Source organism: Rattus norvegicus, chromosome 16, assembly GCF_021556685.1.
Source record: "Rattus norvegicus strain SHRSP/BbbUtx chromosome 16, alternate assembly SHRSP_T2T, whole genome shotgun sequence".
NCBI lineage: Eukaryota > Metazoa > Chordata > Mammalia > Rodentia > Muridae > Rattus > Rattus norvegicus.
This window is the reverse complement of record NC_141549.1, coordinates 65774067-65786568: the sequence shown is the minus strand read 5'-3', so window position 1 is coordinate 65786568 and position 12502 is coordinate 65774067. Positions and strand designations below refer to the sequence as shown.

Here is a 12502-nt window from a genome sequence, read left to right as displayed (position 1 = left end):
CACACACACACACACACACACACACACACACACACACACACTCCAAAAGCTAGCACCTGTGACTTAAGGTGTGGCCTTAATTGGAAATAGGGTCATTGTGGAGGTTATCCAGTTACAAGGAGTAGATTAGGGCAAATCCTAACCAATCCCAATGTGATTGACATTCCTAAGAAATAGTGAAATTTGGATATAGTAAGGCTTTCCTCTTTATGTCAGGAAATGACTCAGGGAGACTCTATATAAGACAAGGAACACCTGAGGCTATTACAATGGAGAAGTGAAAGGTCTGGGCCACACACCCTTCCCCAGAACCTTTAGAGGGGGCATGGGTTTGCCTGCCCCTGGATTCCAGACTTCCGACTGTGAGACAGTAAATTAGATTCGTCAAGACACATGCTTTGGATACTTTTTATGGCATCCTAGTGAAATGTCAAATGCTTTATCAGGCGGTGGCAGGGGATGCCTTAGTGAGACAAAGCTGAGGCATTCCCCACCCCACCCCCACCTGCAACCCTGAGGTACCAGCTATAAGATGGGTCTAATATAACATCAAGTTTATTTGGATGCATGAGAGGGGGGGGAGTTGAGAAGGGAGTAGAGGCAGAGAAAGAGAGGGGACAAAGGACAGAGAGGAGAAGGAGGAGGGGGAGGGGAGGAGGAGGAGAAAGGAGGGGAGGAGAGGAGAGGAAGGGAAGGGAAGGGAAGGGAAAAGAGAAGAGAAGAGAAGAGAAGAGAAGAGAAGAGAAGAGAAGAGAGAGATCGGTGGTGAACAAGTGGAAAAGGGGGAAGGGGAGAGGCCAGATTGAAGCGGGGGTGGGGTGGGGGGGGTGATCAGAGAGAGCAAGAGAGGCCAAACTGTCCTTTTATAGCCAGCCAGACTCAACCTGGCTGTTGCTAGGTAACTGTTGGGCGGAGCCTAGAAGAAATGCTAACATGCTAGCACCTAGGAGATCAATAAATATATAAAGAGCATGTTCTCTCTAAAGAGACCGGAGTAGTTAAGACTCAATGCAATGAGACAGTTAAGACACTCAGGTGAAGAGGGCAATCGAGCTTGCTGGGAAGAGGTGGGACCGGGCTAGGTGATGTTTGACTAAGAATGGCTGTGAGCACCTGGTTCAGTAGTAAGGTCCCTTTTCCCGCCACACTTCTCAACCTTCCTAATGCTGCAACCCTTTAAAGCAGTTCATCATGCTGTGGTAACCCTAACCACAACATTATTCTCATTGCTACTTCATGTAAATTTGCTGCTGTGAATTGTAATGTAAATATTTTTAGAGATAGAAATTTGCTAAAGGTATTTTGAATCACAGGTTGAGAGCCGGCTGTCTTAGAGCCTCTGCCCAGCCTACCCACAAAAGGGTTAAATGAACAAAGGAAAGAGAGCACTCACAGTTTCCCTTCTAACCTCTTCAAATCAATCTTGGTCGCAAATCAAACTGCCAAATCTTCACACAAATCTTTGAAAGTCGGACTTTGATGGGTTTGTTTTCCTTCCCCATCTGACTCAGAATGAGTCACAAGGAACGTCACTCATCTCTACCACAGTCAGGGAAGCTGGGCAAAGGGAGCAAGTTCCCTTTCTTGGTAAGAGATGGACTGAGCTTGGGTTTACTGCCTGTGCAGGTCCCATTCCAGGACTGAGAACTGCACCCAAGACCCCTGTCTTGCTCTGTCTGAAATCATGGTGGAGGGCCCAACAGATTCATGAACGAGGCATCCACCAATTTCTTTTTAGCATCTCTGTCTCCTAAGATACCTGGGAAAACAGAGTACTGAACACACTTAAGCTCAAGTATGCTCATGTGTCAAGGACCAAAGGAATCAAGGGTCTTCCCTGAGCCAAAATCTAGAACAGGGCCACTGACTATGTCCTCCATTGAGGTGTGGGCATGCTGGGCTGGGGGCCGGGCTGCAGGAGATACATATTCATCTGCTCCAGTGAAATTAATTCTATTTTGAGACAGATTGAAATGTTCACATTAGTCTCTGTGGCTATTTGTAGTCCCCGCCTTCCCATCAACCAGCAAGCCCTTGAATATGTACCTGTAAGAATGCAGTCTTGGGAACTCTTACTAAAAGCATTCCCCGATTCTAGAGTTAAAAGATGGGGGCTGAAGAGTGGTGGTGGTCCACACCTTTAATCCCAGCACTTTGAAGACAGAGGCGGACGAATTTCTGAGATTGAGGCTAGTTTGTTCTGTGTGGTCCAGAACAGCCAGGGCTACAGAGAGAAACCGTGTCTCAGAAAAAGAAAGAAAGAAAGAAAGAAAGAAAGAAAGAAAGAAAGAAAGAAAGAAAGAAAGAAAGGAAGGAAGGAAGGAAGAAAGGAAGGAAGGAAAAGAAAGGAAAAGAAAGACAAGACAGGGGCCAATAACCACAGTGACAATCCAAAATGAAATTCAGCCGTGTAGTTTTGTCATCCCAGTTCTAAAACCCTTCACCTGCCTTTGTAGGCATTAGGGATCAGTATTTCCATTTTGGAGAGCCGAAAGGAAGCCATGTGGATATTGATATTTTGCTGCAAATCACAGTGACCAACATCCAGCCTCATTTCTAAGGTGGAGTTGATCTCTGCCTCCCACACCAGTTCAGAAACCCTGCTCCAACTGGGCCTAAGCGACAGTCGGCCATGGTAGCCTAGCGGCATAGAGCTATCCACATGGTCTCTCGATAGAGGAAACTGCCACTTTAGTGAGTTCCCAGGACAGATGGCCATTTTCCAATTTACCAGTTTTACGTTCACAATTTACTTTTTTTATGAGCGCTTTACTCCAAAATGAGCAAGAGCCGTGTGGTCATATTACTTTTATAGCCAAGAATATTGGAAGACTGCAACAAAATTTCCATGGCTTCTGCCCACCTCCTCCCTGCCTAGCATTTGGCAGCATGCGCAGTGGAATCCACAGAAGGGGGCCGTACAGAGCTGGGTCCGGGTTGTCAAAGCACTCCTGTCTTTCTTTTCAACGAGCCACTTAGGTGTGGGCTCAGTCCTCCGGTTTCTTTATGTCTTTCTGAAGTTTATGCTCACAATGGCTATTGCCAACGCTTCTGTGTTCGTGTTCAGACTTTGCAGAAGGGAACGCACCACTGTTGGCTCCACCCACTTCAGCCGACCCTTCAGGCCTCCAAGTCTGCAAGCCAAAAAGGAGTCAGAAATGCAGGAAACTCAACCTGAGTCCACTTAGAAGGGGAGGTTGGAGGCAGCTGGGGGCTCCTGCAGGGCAAGGATGAAGGTCACTGAGAACTATCGTAGCACATGGAATATTCAGCCATTCTCCGACCAGTCAATGAATAGATTTGAGCGTAATAGTCCTTTTTCAATTGTACTTCGTTTTTCATGTTTTCCCTGTTTTTTGTTTGTTTGTTTGTTTGTTTAGGTTACCTGTGATCAACCACAGTCTGAAAATATTAAGTAGAAGCTTCTGGAAACCATCCGTGTTTTGAATTGCACACCATTTTGAGTGGCGAAAAGACATCTCACTTGCGTTGTTCTACTTGAGAGGTGAGTCGTCTCTTTGCTTTAGCACATCCACGATGTTTATACGCTTACCGCCCACTCGTCACTTAGTAGTCACTAGGTATCGGTTCAACTATCACGCTATCTCTGTGCTTAGTTTCAGGAAATCCTTAGTAGTTAGGAAGGGTTCCAAAACACCAGAATAGTACTGCAAGTAACGGTTTTGCTAAAGAGAAACCGTGAAGCTCCCGGTTAAGGACGACCTCCCGTCATCACTAGGAGGCCGAGTTCGGTTTGATAAAAGATTTTAATCGAGACCACAATCCCATCACTCTTGTTACAGCAATAGCTGGGACTGTTCTATTTCCTTGTTATTATAATTGGGTTCTCATTGTGCCTAATTTATAATTTGAATTTTATCATAGCTATGTATAGAAAAAGGAGACAGCTTATGGTTCTATCTCTCTTGTCTTTCTCTCTTGCCATGCATTTATGGCATTTATAATACATATAATACCACAGACATATATAGCATGACATATATAATACCACAGACATATATAGCATGACATATATAATATCACACACATATAATATGACATATATAATATCACACACATAATGTGACATATAATATCACACATACATAATATGACATATAATATCACACATATATGGCATATATATATATGTACACATACATATGACACACACCTTTGCACTAGCAATGGTTTCAGGCATTCACTGGGTCTTAGAATGTGTATTCTTTGCACAGAAGGGGCACCTGCTAGCCCTATTACTCGATGCCATTGCATGTGTGGATGTGAGCTGCGTATGTTGAACTCAATCTAACCCTAAGACACAAAGCAAGAGCATCATCTACAAACGGTGCTACACTGAGCCCCACCTCTGCTCAGAGTTCAGAGTGAAAGCTATGATGTTGATGCTGCTCTATGCACACCTCTTGTTGGAGGCAGTTGCCATAGCCACCACCTCTGCTTACATGAACCCGTAGGGGTCAAAACTAGTCCACGGAGTTTAGTGTAGGGAGCTGTGACTCACAGAACAGTGTGCTGGCAAGGTGTATCTTTTCCCAAGATAGAAAACATCTGAGCATCTCCATTTAATGGTTTATCAGGTTCTGCCTTATCTTTCTAAATTCCAGCGTCTTCCAAAGACATCGATTTCAACCCCATTTCCTTTCTGCCCCAAGCTACATCTGAGCCCCGCTATATTGGTCCAAAGCGTCTGGTTCTATTCCTTTGCAGCACCCTCCTACAATAATCAGAGAAGTGGCTACAGTTAATCATCTAATGCTGACTCCTTGGTCTCTCTTTATGGGTATCGCCTTAATGGTTTATCGTCTAAAAGTCCCCATGATACACAATAACAAAAACCTAACCTAGAGAGAAAAGGCATATTTTCCTCCATATAATTTTCAAGTCCAAAAGCCTAAATGATGATGGCTAGCCAGAGACTGTACACTTAAGAGACTGGCTGTGAATTTTCTGCACACATAAGTGTACTTGAGGTATGTGACAACAGTTGGCTGTGGTGACTAAGCTTCTCTCGACTGCTCATTGAGAGAGTTAAAAGTTGCTATTTAGAGCAGATTTATCTGTAGTGTCTCCAGTCATCAGCACCATAATTAGTCAAAGAAGCCACTTTCATTGGAACAACGGAATGGCCCCCACTCAGACGACTGCTCCTGTTTCCCTAGGGTTGCCCAGGTCGATCTTAACATGCCTTCCAGCACATTCCAGTCCTGAGTCCTGTTGGAAGCTTCAGGCCTCTCTAACCTTGACCCTCACTCACATCTGTTCCCTCTTCCATAGCCCCAGGTACTTGACAAGAATATCAGCTTGCATCCATTGGTCCAAACATTATATATACTATACACCACCAAACCCTGGAGACCTTGAGCTGAGTATCGATAAACAACTTTCCCTGTCATTTTATGGCAGCAAGTCATTTACCCTCCAGGTTTCTTCAGGAGAAGAAGGTAGAGCCAAAGGTTACATCTTAATCAGTCTAAACCCTAAAAGCTCACCGGGCTGTGCCTCAGTTTAGTTATATGGGACACAGGATTGGATTATCCTGATCTGAACACAATCTGAATTCCAAAGAACTGGCAGTTAGTAAAGGAGGGCAAGGGACAGTGACAATGATGAGAATGCAAGAGAGTCCACAGAAATACTCTTAGAGCCTGCAAAGCCTGGAAAATCCTCTTTGGAATCCACCTGGCTTATGTGCATGTTGCTTTTTTGTGGCCTGCTCAGTGGGGTGGGAAGGAGCAAAAGAGATAGCCTTGGTTTCTTGGACATCCCTACAAGAGAAGATCACATCCTGGTAATTTACAAAAGAGAGAGATTTCTTTCTCATCACTAAAAGCTAGGGGAGTTCAAGAGCAAGGTACTGACATCTGTTGAGTGCCTTCTTATTGGCTCCTAACACAGTGAAGTGCTTCCTATGTTGAAACAGAGTGAGCCTGATGGCTGTGTTTCTCCTTCTTCAAATGTCACTAATGTCCTGGGGACCTCATGACATCATCATATCCTCATTACTTCCTAAAGGTCTCATCTCCAAGTACCACCATCACATGAATTTTGGGATTAAGTGTCCGACACATGAATTGGGATGGGGGTGGTACAGACACAGAAATTAAACCAGTGACATATTCCAGAAAAGTATTATGACACTGGAAAACAAAGGGGGAGTAGCCACAAAGAGGAAAAAGTCTGGTAAAAGATGTCACACGGTGAGCGATGAATGATAGAACACAAGGCACAAGGGACACCTGCCCTATGCATGGTCCCTTTAAAAGCACTAGAAAGAACACTTGGACCACTGAGTACTCTATGTGGCATGCCAATAAAATATGACCTGTGCCCAAGAGGGACACTCATTCTAGATGTGGATGGGCAGACCAGTCAGTGACTTACCTGTTTTCTACAATGCTGTCATGAGACACTTAGCAAGTGTTCTCGCCTGCCACCTATAAAGTCGGAGATGTGCTGTAGCAGTTGGTGCTGGAGAGGCTTACTTGCCTCAGTAAACTGCAGTGCCCTGGTGAAGAAGGGAGCTCTGGGTTGTGAGAAATGCATTGTATACTACATAATATCTGACTTCCCATGATAAATTTCTGTTCTTCCTTCTCTTCCTTGCACCCTGGCACATGCCCAGTGTACAGAAAGGTCCGCCCTGGGATTGTTACGTCACACAGAGGAGCCTGTCTCACCTCCACTTAGGCTCCCAGACCAGGAGTCCTGGGAGAACAACCAGTGTTCCCTGGAAAAATGACACCGAGGTAACTATGAGAATTTAAATTCTTTCTATTACCCAACAGCGGAATACATCACTGCTGTGCCAAAGAGACCTGACCCCCGAGCATATCGATGAGAGTTTATTAATTTTAGAATCCTCCTTGTTCTTCTTAAAAAACATGTTCTCTTTCATCCACTGAAATCCCTCTTGGAGTCAAAGAATAAGCCAGGCTATACTGGGATCAGAGAACACAGAAAAAGCAATGTGATACACGAGATCAATAGATTCCCAAATGGGAAAGTGTGTATCACAGACAATTGAATTCCTTAAAAGTTCAAGCAACTAGCAAATTCAGAAGGAAGATTCTTAAAACATAGACACAGGAATGGAGAGGGAGCTCAGCAGTTAAGAGCACAGGCTCCTCTTCCAGAGGACCCAGGTTCAATTCCCACTACACACATGATGGCTCACAACTGCCTATAACTCTAGTTATAGGAAATCTGATGCCCTCTTCCGGCCTCTGCAGGTACCAAGTACACATATGCAAGCCAAACATCCTTATGCATAAAATAAATAGCTTTATTTTGTTTGGGCAAACAGGGAATGAAAAAAAATTTGTAGCCATATAAGTTGGTGGGGGGCTCTTTCCTCAGGTTCTAAAACTAAACAGGATGGAAAAATAGTTCTTAGCATTTGATGTGCTGGGTCCCTTTTGAAAGAAAATCTTGTTCTAACATGAAGAGACTTGGGGGAAAGTATGCGGGAAACAGAGAGCGTTGGTAAACCAGGATGAAGACAGTTAAGCACTTCTTGGCATTGTGAGCGCCATCTTGCTGCTCATGCCGTAGCAGGGAGCACCTGGAAAATGACAACAGTTGATGAGTTCACTCTCTGACGAAGCCATTCCTTTGGTGATCCATTAGTCTATGAATCGTTCAACACATTCATGAGGGCTCAAGACCCAACCACCTACCGAGGAGCCCATTTCCCACTGACATTTACATAAACTTGGAAAGTAAAGTGTCCAGCATAGAAAAATGTATGTGTGTGTGTGTGGGGGGGGGGTCATTCAGTATTAGTGAGACCATTTTGGTAGTCTTGCCGGTTTTTTAGTAAGCATGAAGTGGATTTCGGTATAGAGTCCAATGGGGCTTTGGCCTTAACTTCCTATATGCGTCTATCTGCTTCATAATGGTTCAGCAGGACACATGGGTTCTCCACTTCCTTCTATTTGCCCGCTGTCAACGTTAGGAGTCCATTGAAACCCCTTTCATCCTCACTAAAATTTTGAATTCATTTACCACGTAGGGTGCTGTGGAAGGGAGGCTCCAGCATTAAGGTTACAGTACTGTGTTCTTTAATTCAGTGTTCCTTACTGAATTACTGTGTCCTCCGGGACTTTCATCTATCACAGATAATAGCCATGTTGGTTGAGTGTCATGCTGTGCCTTCTGTGGTGTGAAATGACAGCCAAAATGTCATCCAAAGGTGGCATGCAAGTAGCAGGCAGACTCTGTAGTTCCCTGCTGGCCCAGGACATGTCGCTCCTCCACCTGTGCTTTCCCCTGCTTCTTCACATGACTACGAGGATGCTGCTAGAAGTCGATTGGCATTGCCATTGGCACCACTCAATCCTACCCTAAGCTGTCTCTCCAGAAGCAGTTGGAAGAATTGATACTCAGAGAAGAGTATTCTGAACATATCCTTCAGAATAAAACTCCAAAAGCTTGGTTATAATTAGATAATCCAATACAGGTAAAGCAATTGTAGCCATAGAATGATATTACTATAAACAGTAGCTAGGCTTATTATAGACATATACGTATATAATTCCATATTTGTATATGAATATAAAGACATTTGCATAGATATAACCTCATATTTTATATGGATTAAATATATGCATATATATAATTCTGCACATTTGTATGTGGATATGCACCAGCAGAGTTAAAAGTCCAAGTTAAAGAACACATCCGGATCAAGTCGAATGTTCTCTAACCTGTGAACAATCCAATTTCAGCTGCCAGCACAGTTCTGGTATCCTGAAGGGACAAACTGAGAAAAGCAATTTGCAGTTTTATTCTTGACTGGGATGCCACATGTTATACTGCATTGATGAGTCAGAAACCTTAGTGGGAGGGAGATGGTGCTGGGGAATTGATGGAGAAGCCTCCTCTGAGCATGCCTGAGTTAGCAGCTCCAGCAGAGGGGAAGCTGGTGTGAGGGGGTATTATGCCGTGGGGCAGGAAAGGAGGCGTCCTAAGAGGTGGGGTCAGGAGGCTAATACACGTGAGGTTTCCAAGGTGCCTTGAGTGTCTTAGCACACAGTGTGGCACCTGGGTGTGAACCAGACTAGCACTGCTATTGTGAAAGATCTTTTAGAAAACTAAGTTAGGGAAGCAGCCCGATGCTCATGTCAAGAGGCCCCGAGGAATTTTCAAGCTGACGAGGTCTTTATTGGTGTAGCTCTCAACCAGTCTCCTCTTGTAGGTCAAGTTTAGAAAAATTAGACACCAAGGCAGGACTAAGGATCTAAGAGGTCTGACCCTTAGTACAGGGATTTCTTTTTCCTTTACCTTGCCTTACATTTCCAGATACAACGACTTTGAATATCTTAGAAGAGAGAAACTTATAGCTAAAGACCCTTCTGACCAAGTAAATCTCTGGGTCACTGGGTTGTCACCAAGTTGAGAAATGTATTCTGTGCAGAGGCCCTTCTTGGTGATGCCCTGTAGAACCCAAGTTGATGTGCACCATGAATCAGCGGCAGCAGATCCCCGATGCAGTTCATGAGGAAACAAATGGGCCAAGGCACCGGAAACTAATGGTGTGCTGACACCTCTGCTTCCCCAAATGAGGCACTCACCTGAATTATTACAGCAGGAAATGCTCAACTACCACACAAAGAAAAGGTGTAATTACTCTTGCCAATGTTCAAATTGCTATTTTTCATAAAGGGATTAATCACTGGTCATAAAACTGGCTGTGCTTGAGATTTAAAAAAAAAAAAAAAGAAAACCTCTTCCCTATGAATTTTCTCTCTCAGCAGTAGGATTTTCTATATATCATCCTGTGATCCCTTCCAGATATCGAAAACAACAATTAGAAAACTCTAGAAGAGAGCCCTTGCATCTCAAGCAGGTTTAGGAAGTCACCCCATGGGGACGAAGGCACAGGTGCCCAGGAGCAACCTTGGAGGGTGAGTGCAGCTTAAGCTTACATTCCGGTCACTTCTCCTGCCTCCCCCAACCTCATTTTGGCTCTGACCATCGAGGGGATGGGTCAGGAATGATGTGACAGAGGAGAGTATTTCTGACAATAAATTGATGGAAGTCAGGTTGTAGACCAGCAATTCTCAACCTTCCTAATGCTGCCACCCTTTAATACAGTTTCTCATGTTGTGCTGACTCCCCGACCATAAAGTTATTTTGGGGATACTTTATGATTATCATTTGCTACTGTTATGAACTGTAATGTAAATATCTGTGTTTTCTGCTAAATCCCTAGGGACCCTGGCACATAGTGGCTGGTGACTAGGGATGAAAGTATTTCTGCTGGTCTGCTGGGCCACAGAGGCACGCAACAGGCCTGGCAGGGTTAAATGGGGAGGTGCATGACATGAGGAAGCTGGTGAGGAGGAAAACTGGAAAATAGAATTCCTGAACCGAACTCCCACCCCATCCTCTCCTGGAAGCTGAGCCATGCCTGTCACAGAAAGCTCTGGAGCCAGCCTGACTCCCTGTTAAGCCAGATGAGCTATACACAGAGGACCTCTTGTGTCAGGTGAAGAAGGGGATGAGCTGGACAGACCATAGCTCTGCTTTCTTCTTCTTCCCAGTCAGTCTCCTCGAATTGCATCAAAGTACAACTCCTTCCATAAAGGCTGAAGCTTTTGCTGAATGTTTAAAAAATAATACATTTAAAGGAATGCATTGGAGCAAGAGAAATATCATATTCTCCTAATAAAACTTATGAAGAACATGGCTTTGAAAAGAGAGACATTAGAACAGTTTTCTCACCCAAGAATGTGGGTTCTATATTTGTGAGTGGGATTCAGGGTGTCTATAAGAGACCCCTGAACCTACATGAAAAGTTGTATAGGCTTGTCTACGTTTATGGAATGGACAAGTTACTGGAATAGGAATTGGTGTCCTGAAAGTTATTCGAGCTTCTCATTTCTATAAAGTAAAAGGGGGGATGATGGAGGGACTTTGAGTTCCTTGTCTGCAGGGTTCTCTCTTGATTCAATGTATTTCCAGTTCATATTTTGCACAAAGGACAACGGATGCATGAAAATGTATTGATGAAACTCGTTATTTTGTACACTAACGGGAAATAAATACACTCCATGTCTTAGAGTTTCCATTGCTATGAACAGACATCATTGAATTGGGGCTGGCTTACAATTAAGAGGTTTAGTCCATTGCCATCATGGCGGGAAGCATAGGAGCATGCAGGCAGACATGGTGCTGGAGAGGAAGACAAGAGTTCTACATCCGCAGAACAGGCAACACTGGGCCTGGCTTGAGCCACAGTGATGCACTTCCTGCAACAAGGCCACACCTACTCCAACAAGGCCACACCTACTCCAACAAGGCCACACCTACTCCAACAAGGCCACACCTACTCCAACAAGGCCACACCCACTCCAAAAAGCCCACACCTACTCCAGCAAGGCCACACCCACTCCAAAAAGGCCACACCTCCTAACAGTGCCACACCCTATGAACCTAAGGGGCCATTTTCATTTAAATCACTACACTTCACAACAATAGAGCTCACTACTTATTACCCTATTGTCTTAGGATTTTACTGACCACACCTCTCTGTGACCAAGGCAACTCTTACAAGGACAACATTAAATTGAGACTGGCTTACAGGTTCAGAGGTTCAGTCCATTATCATCAAGGCAGGAGCATGGCAGCATCCAGGCAGGCATGGTGCAGGAGGAGCTGAGAGTTCTACATCTTCATCTGAAGGCTGCTAGAAGAAGACTGGCTCTCACATGGTTAGGAGGAGAGGCTCATTTCCCACCCCCATGGTGACACACTTTCTCCAATAAGGTCACATCTCCTGGGCCAAGCATATTCAAACCATCACACCTATTCCCTAAGTCTAGAACTGTTCAGGACATAGTCAGCATTAAAATGAAGTTATGAAGGTAAAGAAGAAAATATTTTAATTCAAGATATTTGTTCTTAGGGAAAAAAACCTAAAAATAACATATGGAGATTTTTCTTTGAAAGGACATTTTAAAGAATGAACGGGTGAATGAATATAGGTCCTCTGCTCTCACTCCATTTAGTCTCTCACTTCATTTTCCCTGATGTTCATCTGTCTCTCCAGGCACAGTTGCAGTTATAGAACTTAGATGCCAAGCAAGACCTTAGGAGTGGAGATGAAGGCTTCAATAACAGCTTAGAAGACTGGGGTTGCAGAAGTGTCTGCTCCAAGAGAGCTCTACCTGGCCCATTCATCCCTCAGGGATTACCACCTGCTCTCTCTTTCCTTCTACAGGGTAGAGGGCCAGGGTGCTAGTACCCTTCGGCTCTCATCTTCCAACTTCATCAGGGTTGCATTTAGCTCCAGGTTCAGGCCTGTTTGCTTTTTAATGGAATGAAAGAGGATTTCATGTTAAGAGGAGGGTACCTGTCTCCTCTAACACCTCAAAATGGTCATTTTGTGGTCATGTGGTAACAACCATTTTGAATCTAAACTCAAATTCATCTTCCCGTTTCTTACCTGGTGGGGCAACGAGAGCTGGGAACAGGGACC

General features: G+C 44.4%; 1 protein-coding gene and 2 long non-coding RNA genes across 7 annotated transcripts in view; 1 reads left to right on the top strand and 2 right to left on the bottom strand.

The window, feature by feature from the left end:
* Positions 1 to 11085, top strand: part of LOC148000594 (uncharacterized) — a 63832-nt gene extending 52747 nt beyond the window's left edge. For 2 of the 6 annotated variants that reach the window (XR_015639970.1, XR_015639974.1), the window contains exons 4-7: positions 3381 to 3505; positions 6644 to 6767; positions 9814 to 9926; positions 10235 to 11085. This is a non-coding gene — a long non-coding RNA (uncharacterized LOC148000594). Of the gene's footprint in view, positions 1 to 3380; positions 3506 to 6643; positions 6768 to 8138; positions 9746 to 9813; positions 9927 to 10234 lie in introns of those variants that run through there. The other 4 variants (XR_015639971.1, XR_015639973.1, XR_015639972.1 and 1 more) reach the window with 3 other exon arrangements.
* Positions 1 to 12502, bottom strand: part of Erich1 (glutamate-rich 1) — a gene marked incomplete at its 5' end in the record, with an annotated part of 52793804 nt that overhangs the window by 17877795 nt on the left and 34903507 nt on the right.
* The window catches only part of LOC148000593 (uncharacterized), a 38363-nt gene that overhangs the window by 7768 nt on the left and 18093 nt on the right, over positions 1 to 12502 (bottom strand). The window lies entirely within an intron of this gene.